This window comes from Haematobia irritans, chromosome 2 (assembly GCF_050003625.1).
Source record: "Haematobia irritans isolate KBUSLIRL chromosome 2, ASM5000362v1, whole genome shotgun sequence".
Lineage (NCBI taxonomy): Eukaryota > Metazoa > Arthropoda > Insecta > Diptera > Muscidae > Haematobia > Haematobia irritans.
In genome coordinates, this window is record NC_134398.1 from 83,525,342 (window position 1) to 83,533,103 (window position 7,762).

A 7,762-nucleotide genomic window follows, 5' to 3' on the forward strand; every position below is an offset into this window, starting at 1 on the left:
CACTTAGACCATGCTGGTCCATTGTGGTTCCTCATGGTTGTTTCTTTCCTCTTCGACATCTGTCTTCCTCTGCCCTGGTCGGTCACATCTCCTTTACGGTTCTCTAGGGTTTCCATCCTGAAGCCTTGATAAATGCGAGTACATCCTTTAAATTACAGTCCCGTACCTCAGTAATATCCTGAAAGAAAAAAGAGCCCAGTATCTTGTTTTTTTTTTCTAAAAGATAATGCCGGACACTGGCACAGAAAATGGTAAGAGTCTTCTGTAGCCTACGGGTCAAGGCACTATCTACAAATATCATCGGCCCTTAAGCTAATCCTTACCATATGCTTCCCAAGAGTATTGTGTCCCGTGATGATGCCTATCAATGGCCTCAAATCCTCTCTATTCGTCGCCATTAGAAATCCTGAGTTCCTATTACTCTTATCGCTCCATATCAGCTTGGTCTGCTCGCAACCCCAAGAGGAATTCCATCGTTCCTTCCACAGTTCATCATATTTAGTATATAAAGATAGCGTTGGAAAAACGTCCGTGAAGATGCTATCCGTGCCGCGTGCACCTTCCTTTGCCAGTACATCTGCCTCCTCATTGCCCCTTATTCCATAATGTCCAAGTACCCAGCACAGAGTTATATTATGCTGTTCAGCGATAACCCTGAGATCTCTACGACAGCGGCTGACTACCTTCGACGTTATGTTTGTATCATCCAAGGTCTTCATTGCTGCCTGACTGTCGATGAAGAAGCAGATATCGCTTCTGAATATCGGCCTCATCAACAGGAGCTTCGAAGCTTTGGCAATAGCAAGTACATCCGCCTGTAAGATACTGCATGTGTTGTCCATTCCATCCCTGCCAACATTTTTTGAATTTGGGGGCGCTTCTGAGAATCCCCACTACGTCGAAAACAGTCGTATACGATATCCAAAATTCCTCGGAAAAGCGCCGTCACTATTGAGAAGTTATACCACGCTGAGTTACTACAAAAAAGTATCGCATGAGTGCAATAATTAGGTGCCTTTTTTAATAAATTTAGAACGACCCCAATGAGAGCCCCTTCAAACAATCAGAAAAAATGCATTTTAAGATAGTTGTAAAAGAATCATTGTGGCCAAGTAAAACACGACTTTTTAGATGATTATTGTTATTAAACATTTATAAATTCTCATAAATATAACATTTATACGACTATCACATCACATTTAACATATTTTTATGCATTAATAAAAGATTGATGTTGAGTTACAAGTTGCAAGTTACATGTTGTAGCATCTATCTGTCAGTGCTTTTATTCCCAATGGAGGCAGCGTGTCTGGAAAAATATTTGAAAAACTATCACTTTATTCCATTTCGAAAGTCAAAATATGTTTCACCAATATACCTTTCACAATTTTAAGCGAAATAACTATGTTTTCAGCACTTCATTATCATTTTTATTTAAATAAAATATAAGAAGCTAGTTGTGCTTGGTGTTTCACAAAATATAAAATGGCTCTTGTAACAATAGTGATGGCAAAATACTTCCATGTACATTTTGTACTTTTTGATATGTTTACCCCATCACAGTTGGCGATAGTTGCAGTGTCACTTACGAGTCTGTGATAGCGATGAGGATGAAATGGAACGTTGAAATGCTGGCAGGGATATGACTCCCTAATTCCTAGCTCCTCGCAGTAAATACCACTGCCCGTGCCTTCAGCCATCTTCGATCCGTCCGTATAAATATTCAGATCTTCAAAAAGTATGCGCTTTTCCTCCCACACACAAAAAGTTTTTTTTATTTCAATCACGAAATTCACGGATTCAATCATTTATTTTATTGAAATGTCTTCAATCACAAAAATGATAGTATCAATCACCCATTTTGATTGAAAACAAACACGATTAATTGTGTGATTGAATCAATTAAAATCGTAATTGGTTTTTGACAAAAATTCAATCAATGTTTTAATTGAATCAATCAACATTTTAATTAATTTCGCGACAAAAATCAATCACCTATTTGATTGATTAAATTAAATAATTAATTGAAATTGGCAATAAATTTGGACCAAAAAAAATATTTTTGCGCCCCCTAACTCTTATTCAGTTTTATTTCCATCATAAAGGTGATTGAATCAATCACATGTTTAATTGGGAAAGGTTTGTAATTGAAAATTATTTCCGAATTGATTAACAAATTGATTGAATCAATTAATATTTTAATTGGAAACGAAGCAAATATCAATCATTTTTTAATTGGATTTTATTCGGATTTGATTAAATAATTAATTGAATCAATTAACATATTAATTGAATCCGTTTTCAAATTCAATTAAGTGTTTAATTAAAAAAATGTTGGTGATAATTTTTTGTGTGCAGTCATCTACACTTGGGAAAATCTATCTTAGCTTGCCCTCATATACATGCTGGGTCGCCCTATACACCCAGAAAAAAGTGCCTTCGAAACTAAAGAAAAAAATGTTTATCAATTTATCAATCAATTTTATTTCCATTAAGTTAAATTTTTGTGTGAAATAATAAAATTTACTTGTTTTAGTAAAAAATCCTAAACTGAAAGCAGTTAGGAATAGTTCGTTAACTAGAATAAGGCATGGAATTTTACTATACTGTTTTCTTCGCTGGGTATAAGAATTTACTACTGAACAAGAAATTTTTATTCACTGATAATAAAGCATTCGTAAAAATAAAAAACCGAACTAAAACCAAGTTTCCTCAAATTTAGTAAAATTTCTTATAAAAAAATTCTTATAAAAATATTATAGTTCATTAGTACTAAGAAATATTCAATCCTTTCAAAACTTAAGGAAACACACTTGCTGAATATAGGAAATTTTCCTATATTTCTTTTATCTACCTGTAATCGATACCTGTCATCGATGTAATCGATATGTTTGCGCGTTGGTTGTTTTTTAAGTTGGAATCGTTATTGTATACGGAGAGATTGTTAAAAAAATAATATAATAAATAACAAATAAAATATTTGTTATTTTAAATTAGTGAGACAATTTTTCGTTTTTTCAAAATTATTGAAATATCGAACGAAACCCCATTCGAAAGAAAGGCAGTCACTCGAATTCGAATGAATTTCAGTTTTTATATTTTTGAAAGTTCGTTTCGGTTGTATGAGAAGACATTGAATATCAAAAATGAGTATTTTCAAATTTTTAGCTTGAGAATTCATTCAAATGTTAACAATGTTTTTACTTTTTTCTTGACACTTATTGTATATGTTCGTTTATTGCTCGACAACAAAATATGAAGTGATTTGCCTTTCGAAATAGAAGAACAAAAATCAATTTTCTTTCGTCTGGAATACGAAAGAAAGCTTTCGTTCGACATACAGGAACAGGCCATAAGTCTATCAATGTTCGTGATGGTGTATAAAGAAAGAAAACAGCAACAGAATAACAACCCCTCCATTCGTCTTCTTTTTGGAATCTTCAATTATCAAGTAACATTCATACAGTGATGCTAACCTTTTGTGAAAAAATTGGTTTATGATTTTTTATATTGAAATTGTAAAAGGAGGATAGAATCGTTACGCAGCATCTTATTAAAAGTGAAAGGAACAAGAGAAGAAAAGCATTACGTTTTACAGTTGGTAACTTTACATGGAAATTGGAAATAGTGGAATAATAAACTAATATTTCAAGGCCAGTCGATGTTGTTAATTCTTAATAAATATATTTAATATATTAATAAAACATGTCTTTTATTGAAGAAAAAATGCCTATATAAATAAATAAAACTGTACTTAAAAACGAAGGTAAGCAGTTCTAATTTTGAAGTAAAAGGTTTACCACAAATATGTAAGATTTATCCAAATGAATGAAAAAAGTTCAATAAAATCATTCCATATATGAATTCAATTCAGTTAAATTTTTTCATTCTGTACTATAGTGGTACATAAATATAGGAAAATGTTAACTAATATATGGAATGCATTCTATCTAATTTCTACGAAAATCATATCGTTCCAACAAATAAAAATGTCTTTGGTGCTATACCAAGTTCAACTTTCTTCACAATGAGTTCATTTTAACTTAAAGAAGTGGTCACTTTTTTCTGGGTGTTCAAATTGACCACGAACTTTGTTACACAAAGAAATATTGAAAAACACATGGTTTTTTCGTTGCATGTTAGGGTAGTGTTTTGTCAAAGTTTTCTCATATTATCTTCAACGCCTTTTCAAAGATTTCGTCAACATTTTGGAAAATTGGAAGTAATTCGCAAACAATTTGAAGATGTGTTGAATAATTGGAAGAAATAAAAAAAATGGAAAATTTTAGACAAATAAGTGAATTTACTCCAAATAGTTTATAATGATAGGTAAGTAAAAATAAAAATTGAAATAAAACATTAAGGAAGTAACTAAATTATCTCTTTGCCGAAAACTTAAATTATGGATTCTACGTTCTTGAAAACATTATAACGCTGGCCGGTGAAAAGATTTCAACCAATTAAATTATTTATTTATTTATTAATTATTTAAACCAATTAAAAGTGTTAAAAACTTGATATTATTCCATATCATTAACTTCTGGATGAAAATGTGCATCACATCGTTTTAGTTTAATTTACATCCTATTATCACACCCAAAAAAATGTGACCCCTTCTTTAAGTTAAAATGAACTCATTGTGAAGAAAGTTGAACTTCGTATAGCGCCAAAGACATTTTTATTTGTTTGAACGATGTGATTTTCGTAGAAATTAGGTATAATGCATTCCATATATTAGTTAACATTTTCCTATATTTATGTACCACTATACTACAGAATGATAAAATTTAACTGATTTGAATTCATATATGGAATGATTTTATTGAAATTTTTTCATTCATTTGGACAAATCTTACACATTTGTGGTAAAACTTTTACTTCATAAGGTAAGTACTATGTTCGCTTTTCGCGTTGAAATTTTCGTGGTTACTTTATTAAAACAGTTCAATATAAAGCAGACAAATCAACACAATTGATGCGTGGTTTCTTGTTCCTCTAGATTTCGGCAAGACTTTACAGGAATAAGTTTGTTTTCATTTATAATTTTGATTATTTAAGGAAAAGTAATCGCGAAAATAAAGTGGTTTTCAACTCGAAAACCGAACATAGTACCTACCCATAATTAGAACTGCTTACCTTCGTTTTTAAATACAATTTTATTTATTTATATGAGCAATTTTATCTTCAATAAAAGACATGTTTTATTAATACATTGAATATATTTATTAAGAATCAACAGCATCGAATCTCCTTGAAATATTAGTTTATTATTCCGCTATTTCCAATTTCCATGTGATATTATCAACTGTAAAACGCACTTTTTCTTCTTCTTGTACTTTTCACTTTTAATAAGTTGCTGCCTAACGATTTTGTCCTCCTTTTACAATTTCAATACCTACAAATATAAAAAATCATAAACCATTTTTGTTACAAAAGGTTAGCGTCACTGATAATTGAAGATTCCAAAATGAAGACAAATGAAAGGGTTGTTATTCTGCTGGTTTTTTCTTTCTTTATATACCATCACGAACATTGATAGATTTATTTTCAAAAAACGAAAATTTTTCTCACTAATTTAAAATAATAAATATTTTATATATTTTATTTGTTATTTATTATATTATTTTACAATATTATTTTTTAACAATCTTTCCGTATACCACAACAACGCGTTTCCAACTAAAAAAACAACCCACGCGCAAACATATCGATTACACCCACGCGCAAACACATCGATTGCGATGACAGGTATCGATTAAGGCCGGTACTCTGTTCGGTTTTCGCGTTGAAACTCCATACAAAACCAAAAAATGCGAAAAATTTGCGAAATTTTTTCCATTTGTGATACTTTGTTTTTTCGTGTTGAAAAACTGACGTTTATAGCACGGCGCCATTTGCAATGTGAATTAAGAAATAATTTATTTATTAAAAACTATTTGTGCGGGTTTATAAATCAAACACGGACCATATTTTTGTTCCGAAACTATACAAAGGATCAAAGGAATAGCAGATCAATTGCCCAAGGAAATATAAAATGTTATTTTGTAAAAACAAGCAACACCACCAACTTAATCCAATATCGCTCCCTGTAAAATAGCGCTCCAAGCTACCTAAAAAAACGCCGCTTTCTATGTGCGAAATAATGGTTTCCATAAAAATTTTTCGCAAGAATGAACATAGTACCGGCCTTTACAGGTAGACAATAGAAATATAGGAAAATTTCCTATATTCTAACAAGTGTGTTTCCTTAAGTTTTGATTGGATTGCATACTTCTTAGTACGAATGAACTAAAATATTTTTCTATGCCAAGTGTTGTTCGTATGTATGAAAAACTTTCTATTATAAAGGAAGTCGCAATTATCATTTTATAAGAAATTTTACTAATTTTGAGGAAACTTGGTTTTAGTTCGGGTTTTGTTTATTTTTACGAATGCTTTGTTACCGGTGAATAAAATTTTCTTGTTCAGTAGTAAATTCTTATACCCAGCGAAGAAAATAGTATGAGTAAAATTCCATGCCTTATTCTAGTTAATAAACTGTTCCTAACTGCTTACAGTATAGGATATTTTTACTGAAACGAGTAAATTTTATTATTTCTCACAAAATTTTACCTTAATGGAAATAAAATGGATAAACTATATTGATGAAAATTTTTTCCTTTAGTTTCGAAGGCACTTTTTTCTGGGTGCAGTTTAAAATGGATATTATTTGAATTCCTTCTGCTGGAAATGTATTCTAACAGGCGGTCCAGCACGTTCCTTTCAAATTGCCCGCATATTAATTATGTTTAATGCAGTTTTATGACACCAACAGGAATTAGTATTGTAGTGAATTATTATACATTTTATTTTAAAAAAATTAATAAATTACACAAAATTCAATTCAATTCAATCTTTATTATGCGCTTTACAGACTATCAGTTATTCCGGACGACAGTGCTCGTGTCGAACATATCCCATATATTGTGCACATTATAAATTAAGTCCGAAGGCATAATCGATACTGCTGCATGTTTATGGGATCGATAACACATTTACCGATTATTTAGTCATCGCCGACAAGTCGTATCGATCCGACACACTGTACGATTCTTTACAAACACCGACATTCCGTCCGGAATAACTGATAGTCTGTAAAGCGCATTAATCAATTAAAGCCCATTTTGGACTACATATTGATAGAAATACAATTTATGCTACTTATATATACCATGCCAACATTTGTTGAATTTGACGGCGCTTCTGAGAATCCCCACTACGTCGAAAACAATCGTATACGACATCCAAAACTCGTCGGAAAAGCACCGTCACTATTGAGAAGTTGTACAATGCCAAGTTACTACAAAAAAAGTATCGCATGAGTGCAATTATTAGATGCCTTTTTTAATAAATTTAGAACGACCCCAATAAGAGGCCCTTCAAACAATCAGAAAAAGTGAATTTTAAGATAGATGTAAAAGAATCATTGTGGTCAAGTAAAACACGATTGTTTAGATGTTTATTAATTTGATTAAACATTTATAAATTCTTATAAATATAACATTTATACCACTATCACAACACATTTAACATAATTTTTTTCATTAATAATAGAATGTTGTTGATTTACAAGTGCAGCGTCTATCAGCCAGTGTTTTTATTCTCGATGGAGGCAGCGTGTCTGTAAAATATCTGAAAAACCATCACTTTATTCCATTTGGAATGTCAAAAATTGTTCACCAATATACCTTTTACAATTTTAAGCGAAATAACTACACTCATA

At 31.2% G+C, this 7,762-nt stretch overlaps 1 long non-coding RNA gene across 1 annotated transcript; it reads right to left on the bottom strand.

Annotated features, from left to right (window-relative positions):
• Nucleotides 1–1,137: 1,137 nt before the first annotated feature.
• Nucleotides 1,138–1,729, bottom strand: LOC142223107 (uncharacterized). Its single transcript, XR_012718569.1, has 2 exons — nt 1,379–1,729; nt 1,138–1,309 (listed from the first exon to the last, which is right to left on the bottom strand). It is a non-coding gene; the product is annotated as an uncharacterized LOC142223107 (long non-coding RNA).
• Between the last annotated feature and the right edge of the window lie 6,033 nt (nt 1,730–7,762).